A 12,651-nucleotide genomic window follows, 5' to 3' on the forward strand; every position below is an offset into this window, starting at 1 on the left:
GATTGTTGATGGTAATCACTAGATAATAATAATATTGTACTTGTTGTTCCTGGACATAGCCTACAGATTGGGTGAACTGTGTTAAATTTTTTTGTGTTGTGTTCTCTTTTGTGCGATCTATTATTTTATGATATTGGTTATATTTGGATGTAACTATTATTTTGTTTGATGTTATTCCTAACATTCCTAATATAAAATTAAGTTTATGTAAGATCTTCACCCTTCAATAACTTTTACAAATAAAAGGGATATTCATTTGGAATTTGTCACTTCCACATAATGTACACTATTGACATTCTAGTCATGTTTGTTATTAGTGACATACACTTGTTCAGATTGTGAGTACATATTGAGAATATTGTATAATTAATAGTCTTAACCAAGTTCTATAGTTGCTATCAAGTCCTATGGATGGATTTCAGTTTGCACTGAGTAGTTACTATAGAGATGATGAACAATAGTGTAAACCAAGAATTTTAGTGTATGCACTAAATTTACTAGTGCAAGCTAAGTACACAATACTGACAAAGTTCAAGACTACTTTAAACTGATTAGAATGGACTAAGCTTCTACATCTACTGAGTGCATGATGATGTCAAGCATTGACAGTGGATGTCAAGTATCAGAACCTCATTGATTTAGTCTTTAGAGCCCAAGTTTCTGCACTTTGGCTGACTTTTTAATATTTGTGTAAACTTATATTGTTGTCGACTTTGTAATTATGTAATTGGATTGATATATATGTAATGTATTGTATCACATCCAAATTATCATGTATGGAAGTAATGTAATCATTAGATAAGAGTAGAAGAGTGAATTACAAAGGCTATAATAATATAAGGAAAAATAAAGATTCATCTATCACACCAAGGTGATTTGTAAACTTTGAGGAATCCCACTCAACAAACCATGTTGTAGATCAGATATTAGCTTTCATTTCATCCTAATAGGTGAATTAATGAAATCCTTTAACAAGGTAGACCTATTATTCTTATCTAAATTTCTTTACCAAGTGCACACTTTATTGTATGCTTGTAAATCCTTTTGCAATGTGGACCTAGCAATCCTTACTGCTCCTAATAAGGTAGATCATCAAAAGTGATCATTGCAAGCCTTAACAAGCCAACTTTGTACTATAGTATTAAATCTTGTGGGTATCATCCCCACCCCAATTTTACTTTCTATTTGGAAGGTTTCTAGGTCACTAAATCTTGTGTTAAAGTGTTGTGTATTCTTTCATGATTTTTAGTTTCTCATGCATACAATTAGATCAAAATTAATATAAATGATTAATTTCTAATTGGGATAAATTTTTTAGATGTTACTAATTCACTCCTCCCTCTCAATAACTTAGCTTTCCATGATATTTCCAAAAATTGGTATCAAAGCATTGTGGTTTTCAATGAAAAGTTTAATGGCTTGAGCAAAGATGAAAGGTAATGGAGTTATTCAAACTTAACAAGGCTATTGATGATGAGAAACTAGATTTGCAATTGACCATTAGACAACTCAAGAAAGAAAAATAAGAACTCTCTCTATCTCTAAAAACAAGAAAAGATCTTGTAAACCAAATGAATGATTCGCTCTACATTGAAGAAAGAATTAAAGACATCCTTTCATGCAATTTAGATGAAGCTAATGAAGCAATCAAAGAACTATTGGAGAAGAACAGTACTCTTCAAGAAGAAGTAAGAAAACTAAGAAGAGAGCAAGAAATTTAGTCAATAAGATTGTGTGAAGTCATGGAAGTGAAAAAAAAGATAAGAGAATAGATAGAAGGAGAGAACAATGGAATTCAACACCCATCCCTTCAGCAGACAGACTTCACTGATCATCTCACCAATGCAAATGAAGAAATCTGAACCTAAGATCAAAGAATGAAAGATTAAAAAATGATCTAAATATTGAAAGGAAAAACAATAAAAGAATGATGATATACCAAGTAGACATGAATCAGTTGAATGAGCACAGTCATTTCAAACAAAAAGGGAAAGCATGAATTGGATATATAGAAGAAGGTGAATCATCCAAGTAAGGAGCTCAAAGGAACCAAAAACCTACTTGTTGTTACTGTGTTAAGATAGATCATACATTAAAAAAATGTTGGAGCAATGAGAAAGAAAAATTCAATAGAAAATGTTACAATTACAATTATCATGGTCATAGAGAAAATGAATGCAAAGAGAAACCAAAATTTGAAGGCAAATGTCACAAATGTAAGAACCATGGGCACAAATCATTAGAATGCAAAACTAAAGTATTGAATCTAGAAAAACAAATTGTGAAAGATATATGTGGTTGGGACTATAACACTTGGTGTAGATGTCATTACTATGAAGAATTTGGACACATTAGAATGAATTGTGTAAAGCATCACATGAGGAAGAAAGATACTACCAAAAGTTGTTTTATTTGTATAGAACTTGGTCCTCTTGCCAAGACCTATATGAATGATGGTAGAATAGAAGATGAAAAGAAGGAAAAGGCTGATAACATTAGAAAAAAATTGAGACAAAAATGGGTTCCAAAGTTTACTAAGAATGTAAGTCCAAGAAATGATGATCAAGTCACTCAAGAATTGGGTGACTCCACCATTTCCACTTGATTCCTCAAAGGAAAATTGGAACTAGGCTACTAAAGAAGATATCTAAATAAGTTCTAGTTGACAAGACAAAAGATCCATATCAACATTCAAGATGCAAAGGGATCACTAAGTAAGAGCTACCAATTACTACCAAGTTACCTTCCTTACTGAATGCTGGAAGGTTCTATCAGGTAATCTATGCAAGCAAAGTGGATGACAGTCTATCAATTTGATCTAACATTCATACTAGGAATTTATGGAAAAATTTGATAAAAGAAATTAAATCAAAGTCATCTTTCCATAGTGGATTTTCAAGAGAAAATTGTGCAAAGTGATCTTCAAGAGCATTCAAGTGAATTGAGCAAATTGTTACCAAAAGTTTTTGAATTCTCTCAAACCCTACTAAGTGAAGATGGTAGCCACTAGCAGCAAGGTGAAATGAGGTTCAAATATGTTGGTTCATGGTGTGTAATGGAAAGAACTAGATTTCAAGCTCACTCCTATAGTTGCCAAAACCCTAGATCCAAGTGAGCACATTCACAAATCCCTCCTATGGTACTATTGATCAATCATATTCATTCTCATTTTAAATGTGTGATTCAAGATATTGGTACACTAGAAATGAATGAATATTTAAAGGAGTTACGCATTTATGGAGCATTGAAACCTGAGCACCAATATCTTGAGGCTAAAGGTTTAACTCATATTCCTCACATGCCACAAGATTTCCAAGTGAAATGGATTAGGTTTATCCTCAATCATGTGCACAATTGTTAGTTGTGGCTAAAGAAAACAATTTTTATAACCGAGAAAATGATCCATAGGATCACTAGTCTCCCAATGTTAGCAAAAGCTAAAATGACTAAAACCATAGGTTGGGTCAAACTAGAGAAGAAAACTCTAGTTGAGTGGGATGGTAGGGTAATGAAAATAAGCAATGTCACTAACATGGAAATGAAGTTTGGTATTCATGTCATTATGCACAAAATATATAGTTTGAGAAAGTTGAATAGTGTGTCATGTGAAGCTGTGGAAATCACATAAACAGTAGTCAAGAATAACCTATCTCTTGACCTTGCCAAGCTACTACTGAATCAATTCAACAATAACATGGAGAGTATTAGGAAATCAAATAAAAAACCATGTAAGTTTAGCTCACTATTGACGTGCTTATTTTTCTATGTTCAAAAATTATTTCCATCAAAAGGTATTGTTGTTTGGAGGAAAGATGTGTTAGTACTTTACCAGATAAATGAATACATTGTGATATGAATATCATGATTTAACTATGTGATTTTGAGTCAAACTTGATGACCCATATTTCATGAGTAGTGATTCAACATGAATCCATCTCTCATGAGAATAAATGGAATACTTAGCACTCATTGGATCTAGGTGATGCTCACAGGGGTGAAATTATCACAATTTGACTAGCTGTGGAAATTATCTCCTACTTATCAAATGAATACATTGCTGAGATGGGAGAAAATTATAATAGTATCATGGATAATTGTTTTGATGCATTCAAGGAGAAAATGAATAACAGATGCTAGATCCCCAAGAAACCTGTTGAGAAGTATAAAGATGGTGTTTGTTTTATGGTGGATAGTGATAAGGTATACATTTAGGTAGTTAGGGCCAAAATTGCATGGGTGAAACCTCTAGGATATGAGGTAAATATTGATGAAACAAAAGATACGATTGAGGCACTAATAAGTGAATCAGTTGATCCAAAAGAAACTAATTTTGGCACATGTGATGAGGCTAAGGCCATAATTGAACTTGAGATCAAGCTTCCTCACACATTTAGCAAAGACAAGAAGAGGATTACCAAGTTGAAAAAAAATCCACTCTCCTATTGACTAAGGAAAAAGGTTAAGATGAATAAGCAAAGGGTGTAGAAATAGAGGAAGAGGAGAAACTAAAGAAAAAGGGTAAGGTAATAATTACTAAGCCTACCAAGACAATCATTATAGTGTTCACTAGGAGATCCTCCAAGAAGAAAGAAAACAAAGAAGGAGGACGCATAGTTTTCAAGGTGTCTCCACCCACATTTGAGGAGAGAATTAAAGTACTAGAATTAGGTTTTGGAATAGAAAACTTCAAGGCATTAAAATATGAGACTAGAATAGTTGATGAGTAGACATAGATTGGAGACATGCTGATATCTTAGATGGGAAAATGGAAATACTCACCTAATCAACTCACTTAGTAGATTCCAAATGCATTGATAAATAAGATCAAGCCAAGATGGGAGCTAGCAATGAAAACTACAAAGGATATTCATGAATAGACCTTAAGGAAACTTATGCCAAATTTGACTAACAAGGAACTGAAAGAATCTTTAAAGAAAAATGAGGAAAAATTAAGTTTAAGATTTAATACTTGTATTATTTTGTAGAATGAAATAGAGCATGTTGTGAAGAATGCAACAAATATGTGGAAGAATATATATCTTCTTCACAAACTAAGTGAAGAGGAAAAAGATGATGAAGAAGTAACTCATTTTGATAATATTGGTGATGAAGAAGAATAGTAGCAAGAAGCTACCAAGGAAAGTACACAAGATGTTGAGGAAACTAACCTAGTTAATATTTTTGCAGCAATTATAGCCTCACTTCCTCACTCTCCAAGCAAAAAATTGATAACACCAAGCATAGAGATAGCCTCAGTGGGATTGATTGTGACTAGCACTAGTAGCACAAATATTCAATCAATCTTTACACCAATCTAGCTCAACACATCATTGATTGAAGTACCAAACACTTCATCTACAAAGATGCAAGTTCTACCCTCAACGTCAATTTTGGCTACAATAGGTATTTGTACTAGTATTTCAACAATGAGTGTAGTATTAAATTTTTTAGTTAGTCCTGCTATTTCAACTATTGTTTCCATTCTAATTACACAAGAAATAAGTGCAAGGATAGTTGAGACCAAACCTCAACCAAGCACAATTTTTTTGAGTAAATGTAAAGAAAAAGAGGAAGATATAGATGTTGATGAGTGTCATTCCCTAAAGGGACATCTCTAATCTAACTCTAGATCAGATGCAAACCTTTGGTGAACTTCTACAAAAGAATGCCAAGTAACAAAGGCTAAGAGAAGAAAGGAATAAGGAGTTCAAGATAATTGAAGATGCCAAGAACATTCTAGAAGAGGTTATAGGCATAGAGGTTGATACTTCTCAATCAATTTTATATGAGTTGGCAGAGGCAGTCTAGAAATAGAATGAAGATTTGAATGGACAGGATAAATTATTGTAGAGAGATGAGAAAAAGTTTGAGAATAAGGTTCTAGAACTTATTGCTCAATAGATTTCCATTCACCAAGTAGAGTTATCTACTATTTTGGGTTCTCTAGAGACTTCTTGTATTAATGTATCATTACTTTTTGGCAAGTTATGTGACACATCAATTTTCAAAAAAGAAATAAAAGAAAAATTGTCTAATATTGATGAATATCTGAAGGCAAGTGCAGAACAATTGCAACTTGACTTGAGTTCTAGCTTTGCTCACTTCAACAGAATCAAATTTTTGATAGATATGAAGGTAAAACTACTCAAAGAAGCAAGGATAAGATCTACATTGATAGATATCTAGAATATGGTTCTCCCTAACATGGATTCACTACAAAAGTATATTACATATTCTAAAACTCTCATCCATGATAATAATTTCTTTATTATAGACCACATGATTGAATTATTAATAAAAGTATAGGTTGCATTGCACACATATAGGGTCTTGCAAGGGAACTAGGACAAGACTTTGGCACTCATACTGAGGGTACATTTAGAATTCTTGTCTCATTTTCACATTGCAATGTAAATACATATAGTATAAATCTTTGGCATTAATGTCCAAAAGGGGGAGAGGATGTAAAAAGGTTACAAAGAAAATAGGGGAGAAAGACATAAAAAGATAGGGGGAGAAGATTATAAGAAGAGTGTGAAGAAAATGTATATTGTATACTATATATTATGTATGGGGGAAGTATTACCATGTACATAAATGTATCCTCTACAAAACCAATTTTTAAATATCTCAAAAATAGTCTAGTCTACCATGTTGGAGACATAAGGTGATGGACAAAGATCTTGAATATTCTTGAATTTATTTTTGACTTATAAGTGTTTTGTCACTAATGCCAAAGGGGGAGATTGTTGACATTCTAGCCATGTTTGTTATTTTTGACACACTCTTATTTAGATTGTGAGTTCATACTAAGTATATTGTACAGTTAAAAATATTAACCAAGTATTTCAGTTGGTACCAAGTTCTTCAGTTGCTACCAAGTCCTATGGATAGATTTTAGTTTGCATCGAGTATTTCCTATAAAGTTCATGAATAGTAGTGTAAACTAAGCATTTCAGTGTATGTTAAGTTTACTAGTGCAAACTAAGTTGTGAAGTACTTACAAAGTTTGTAGTTGATGTGATAAGAGTCTAATGATAACCAAATTACTCAGTGTTAACTAAGAGACTCAATTTATATTGAGCTCAAGGTGATAGTGTTTATTGAGCTATGTAGTGTGAATCAAGGTATTCAATTTGTATGTTGAGTTTTACTGTATTCATCGAGTGGCCTGTGCAGACCAAGTTCAAGACTACTTGGAAGTGATCAGTATGGACCAAGCTTCTATGTCTACTGAGTGCATGATGATGGAAAGCATTGATAGTAGATGATGAGTATCAGAATCTCACTGAGTTAGTCTTCAAAGCCTAAGTTTCTATACTTTAGCCAAATTTTTAATATTTGTGTAAACTTGTATTGTGCCTGACTTTGTAATTATGTAATTGGATTGATATACAGTCAAACACATGGACTTTCAAACTCCCTCTAAATATAAATCATGTAAGCTCCTCAAGGTCAAAGTTTCCTTTGAAGAAGTCTCCAAGTCTAATATCAATGTCCCTTTTCTTGCAAGAACATTTTTGAAGGAAAAGATCAAGACAAATAGTTCTTACAATGCATGCTAAAATACAAATAAGAGAGAGACTACAATGATTAAATAAATTTAACACTCAAGGAAAATATTTATCTTCACATCAACATCATTTATGCAATATTTTATGTTGGAACTATAGGATAGGATAGCTTACTAAGAGGGGAGGGGTGAATCAGGAACCAATAAAACTAATTCTTATTTCACCAATTAATCCTTCATATATATTCTGATCTAATTGCATGCATGAAAAACTATAAGAATTGAAAAATTCATAACACTTTGACAAAAGCTATGGTGACCCAAAAACCTTTCAAATAGACAGTAAAACTAGGGTGGGGACATACCCACAAGATTTAGTATTTTAGTATAAATTTGGTTGATTAATGCTTACAATTGATCACTTTTGATGATCTACCCTATTAAGAGAAATAAGGACTACTAGATCCACCTTGTTGAAGGATTCACAAAACATATAATGAAGCACTTGGTAAAGGGATCTACAAAATAATTTTAAGTCTATCTTGTGAAAGGATTTAACTATTCCACCTATTAGGATGAACTAGTGGCTGATCTCTAATCTACAACTCTGATTTACTAGTTGATATTCCTTTCGAGTGTAATGATTACATTGCTATGATAGATAAATATTTGTTGCTCCTTATACTACTTGTAGCCTTCTTAATTCATACTTCTACTCTGAGTATATCTCACATATATTATTCTATGTTTAGATGTGATATAATACATTTCATATATACCAATCTAAATTATAATTCATCAAAGTTGGCTACATTACAAGTTTCACCAGAATACACAAAGTCAACTGAACTACTGGCACTTAGGTTCAGAAGAAAAACTTGGTGAGGTTGTGATACTCAAAAAATGTTGTCAACACTCAACATCATCATGACTTTGATATATGTAGAAGCTAAGTTCATACTAATCACTACTAAGTAGTCTTTACTCAGTTAGCATTGGTGACTCTATGAATACTACAAAACTCAAAATATAAACTGAATCACTTGGTTGACACTACATGGCTCAGTCAACATTAACACTATGAGCTTGGTATAAGATGAATCACTTGGTTGACACTTTTGGCTCAGTGAACACTAGATTCACATCATTGATATTGCAAACTCAATAAACATTAGAGACCACGGTTGACACTCTACAACTTGTCTAATACTATTAAGCTTGGTTTTTACTGTTACTTATCAACTTGGTATATACTACTCAACATGAACTAAATAGTAATTCTAGAACTTGGTAGCAACTGTAGAACTTCATAGAATCTGAATTATTCACTTAACAGTGTAAACTACAAGATAACCTCGGTAGTAACTAAACATTTGACTAAGTGTGAGTCACTAGGAAACAAACTTTACCATAATCTCAAAAATCCCCCCCTTTGACATTAGTGAAAAAAAACTTATCAACCAAAATTGAATTTCAAAATTTCAAGCCGAACACCTTCTTTTGTCTCCATCACATGTCTTCAACTCGATAACATACTCTATTTTTGAGATTTTTCAAAATTGTTTTTGTAAGAGATGTTCTTTGTTTAACTATAAATGTATTTGTATAATATAATGCTACTACCCCGTACATATATCACATATTATACTTTACTCACTATATACATATATCTCATATCTTTATCTTCTCCACCTTGTATCTTATCTCATCTTCTCCCCATTTTTGACATAAATATTAAAGGTGTATGCTACATGGTAATTCCAAAATGTGACAAAAAACTAGGATATACCTTCAAAATTAATTCCATTTTCTTGTCCCAATTTTCCTATAACACTTTCATTAGATGCAATGCAATCTATATTTATGTAGATAACTCTATCATGTGATCAGCTATGGAGAAGTTATTATAATGGATGAGAGTTTTAGCATGTGCAATGTGTTTTTGTAATGCATCCATGTTCAAGAGAATCATGCCTTAGATGTATAAAAGTGTGGCCTTGAACTTGGCTTCTTCCCTTAATAATTCTTCTTGCATATTATTCATAAATCTCATGTTTGAGTAGGGAGAAAAATCATGCATGTGTTCATTTTGAGAGTGAACTTATGTTCATTCTCCTTTATGGAATCTTTCACGTCTTTGCCACTAAGACTTGGCATAAGATACCTCAAATTATATTTAAATATTTCTTTAGCAATTTTCTTAGAATTTTCCCATCTTGGCTTGACTGCTTGCATAAGCTCATTGGGAATTTTTTGTAAAAGTTCATCATGAGAGTATTTCCATCTTCCTAGTTTATTCATAACAACATCCTCAATTTTCCCTTTCTCTTATGCATTCCTTGATTCATATTTGAGAAATTTAAAACATGCCATACTAGGTCCTTGTGCTATTTTTTTCAACTTTTCTTGAAGTGTAGGAGGAGACCTTTTGAAAATAATTTCCTTGATATCTTATTCACCTAACTTCAAATTTCTTTTGGTCTTAACTGACCTTCTTATAAACATGATTGGGGATGATTTGGTAGGTTTTGTTATGATAACCTTACCTTTCTTTCTTATAGGCTCTTCTTCCTTAATTTTTTTTTCTTCTACTTCATTTCTTAGTTCATCTTCTTTCATATCATCTCATTTTCCTCCTATCAATAGGTAAGTGGAACTTCCTTGCCTTAGTTTTGCTATCCTCTTCTTTCATTTACTAACTACTTGAGGAAGCTTGATTTCAAGTTCTATTCTATCTTTGGCTTCATCAAAAGTGCCAAAATATGTGGCCTTTGTATCCATAGGTTCATTCAAAAGTGCCTCAAGGATATCCTTGGTGTCATTGATGTTAAGCTCATAGCTTAGAGGCTTAACCCACATCGCGCTACATTTGACTACTTGAATATACACTTCGTCATAGTCAACCATGAAACAAGCATCATTCTTGTAATCTTCTACAAGTTTCATTGGAATTCTATATGTGCTATTCATCTTTTCCTTGAATGAATCAAACTAATTGTCCATGATATTGACATATTTCTCACCCATCTCCTCTATATATTCATTAATTTGATATAGTATTCGCCCATCTTTTCTCCATATGACTATACCTTTTGAAAGAAAAAACATTCAAACAAAGAAAACAAAAATCAGGAGTCAACCAAACTTACATGAGTTATTCTTCGAAGTCCTGATGTTCTCCATGTTCATGTTGAGTTGATTCATCACTAGTGTGGTAAGGTTGAAGGACATGTTTCTCTTGACCACCTTGAGAACCAGATCAACTACCTCACATGACACATTGTTAAGATGACTCAAGCTATATATCTAGTGAGCTATCGCATGAATTCAAAATTTTAGCTCCATGTTAGTCACACTATTGATCTTCATGCCTCTTCCATCCTATTGGGCAAGAGTTTTCTTTTCCAATTCTATTTGAATTAGGGTTTTGGTAGTTTTTTCTTTGATAAAAATTAGGAGCCCTATGATTCAATGAATCATTTTCTTTGTTATTTGAATAGGCTAGTCCAACCATAGCTACTTGTGCACATAGCTAAGGATAAACCTTATCCATTTTATCTGAAAGTATCAAGGCATATGTATAATGTGTGTTAAACCTTTGGCATCAAAATATTGATCCTTAGGTTTGACCACACCATTGACACATAAATTTTTCAAAGTATCATCCATCTCTAGGGTTCCAATATCTTGTATTAAACAAAAAAAAGTGCATGAATATCATTAACAAGTAATACCTTTGGTGGAATCTATGACTAAGCTCCAATTTGATCAAGTGCTTCTATAATTGCTAGACTCAACTTGATGTCTAGTGCCTTCCAACCAACTCCTTGAACCAACATCTCAAATCCTTTCATATTATTGCTATTGCAAGATACCATGCTCAGTAGGGTGTATGAAAACATGAAAGTATTTAACAAGAAACACATAGATCACTTGGAAGCACATAAATTACCCCTTGCAAATAGCTCTTAAAAAATTCACAGTGATAGATGAATTCAATTTCCTTCCTTTTAACAAGTTTTCCGCTTTTCAATTGCCATAAATACTTGGCATGATCACTCATTTAGTGATAGATTGTCTTCCACTCGGTTCAATCTTAATGCTTCGTAGAGACATTCATAGCTTGATATCTACATAATTTTTTGGTGTATCCTAACCTTGCTCAATAGGGTCTTACAACTCGACCAAGCTTGGTAAGGTCTTGAGCTTTCCTTAGTCACTCAGTGATCCCTTTGCATCTTGAATGCTAATATGGATCTTTCCTTCTAGCTAGCTAGAACTGATGTAAGTTGTTTTCTTCAGAGTCTTAGTTATAGTCATCCCTATGAGAGACAATTTTAAATGCTTAAGACACCCAATTACTTAGTGACATGTGCTTCATGGCTTGGACTTGTATTCTCTGAAGATTTTGGAATACATTTCTACCTCATCTACTTTCTCATATTATTAGCTTTGGCTTTCTTTTCATCTTCTATCTTTCTAGTGTTCCTATAGTTCTTGGCAAGATGTCCAAGTTCTATACAAATAAAACATTTTCTAGTAGGGTTTCTTGTCCTCATGTGATGTTTCACACAATTTGCTCCAATGTACCCAAATTCCCCATAATAGTGGCATCTACACCATATGTTGTAATTTCATCCAAATATAGTTTTCACAATTTGTTCTACTAGGTTCAATAGCTTGGTTTTGTATTCAAAAGATTTGTGGGTATGTGCAGGATCATGGTGTGCCAAAAAGTGGTGATTTGAAAAATTTGTAGCTCAGAAATATCTCAAACCATTTCAAAATCAATTCCAACTTTTTTCCCACCCACCCTGATACTAAATGAAAACAATTAATATCTTTATAAGGTCTACTATATCTTTTGATACCAAACCTATATGGTCAACTTTAAAAACATCCTAAAAATGTGCTTTTGGCCCATTTTTATGTGATTTTTACTTCAAACATGTAGCTGATGACTTTTTTTTCACCAAAACTTGATGAAATAAAAAGGGTTTCTTAAGAATGTTCTTATATTTTCATAAATGTAAGATTTGTCAAATTAAGAGTTTAGTAAGTAATTATTACTTATTTTCTAATGGAGTTATGTATAAAGTACTGACTAACACACTACTTAAAAAACAACTATAATAGTC

This window comes from Cupressus sempervirens, chromosome 1 (genome assembly GCF_028749045.1).
Source record: "Cupressus sempervirens isolate cs-2001-9-10 chromosome 1, ASM2874904v1, whole genome shotgun sequence".
Taxonomy (NCBI): Eukaryota; Viridiplantae; Streptophyta; class Pinopsida; order Cupressales; family Cupressaceae; genus Cupressus; species Cupressus sempervirens.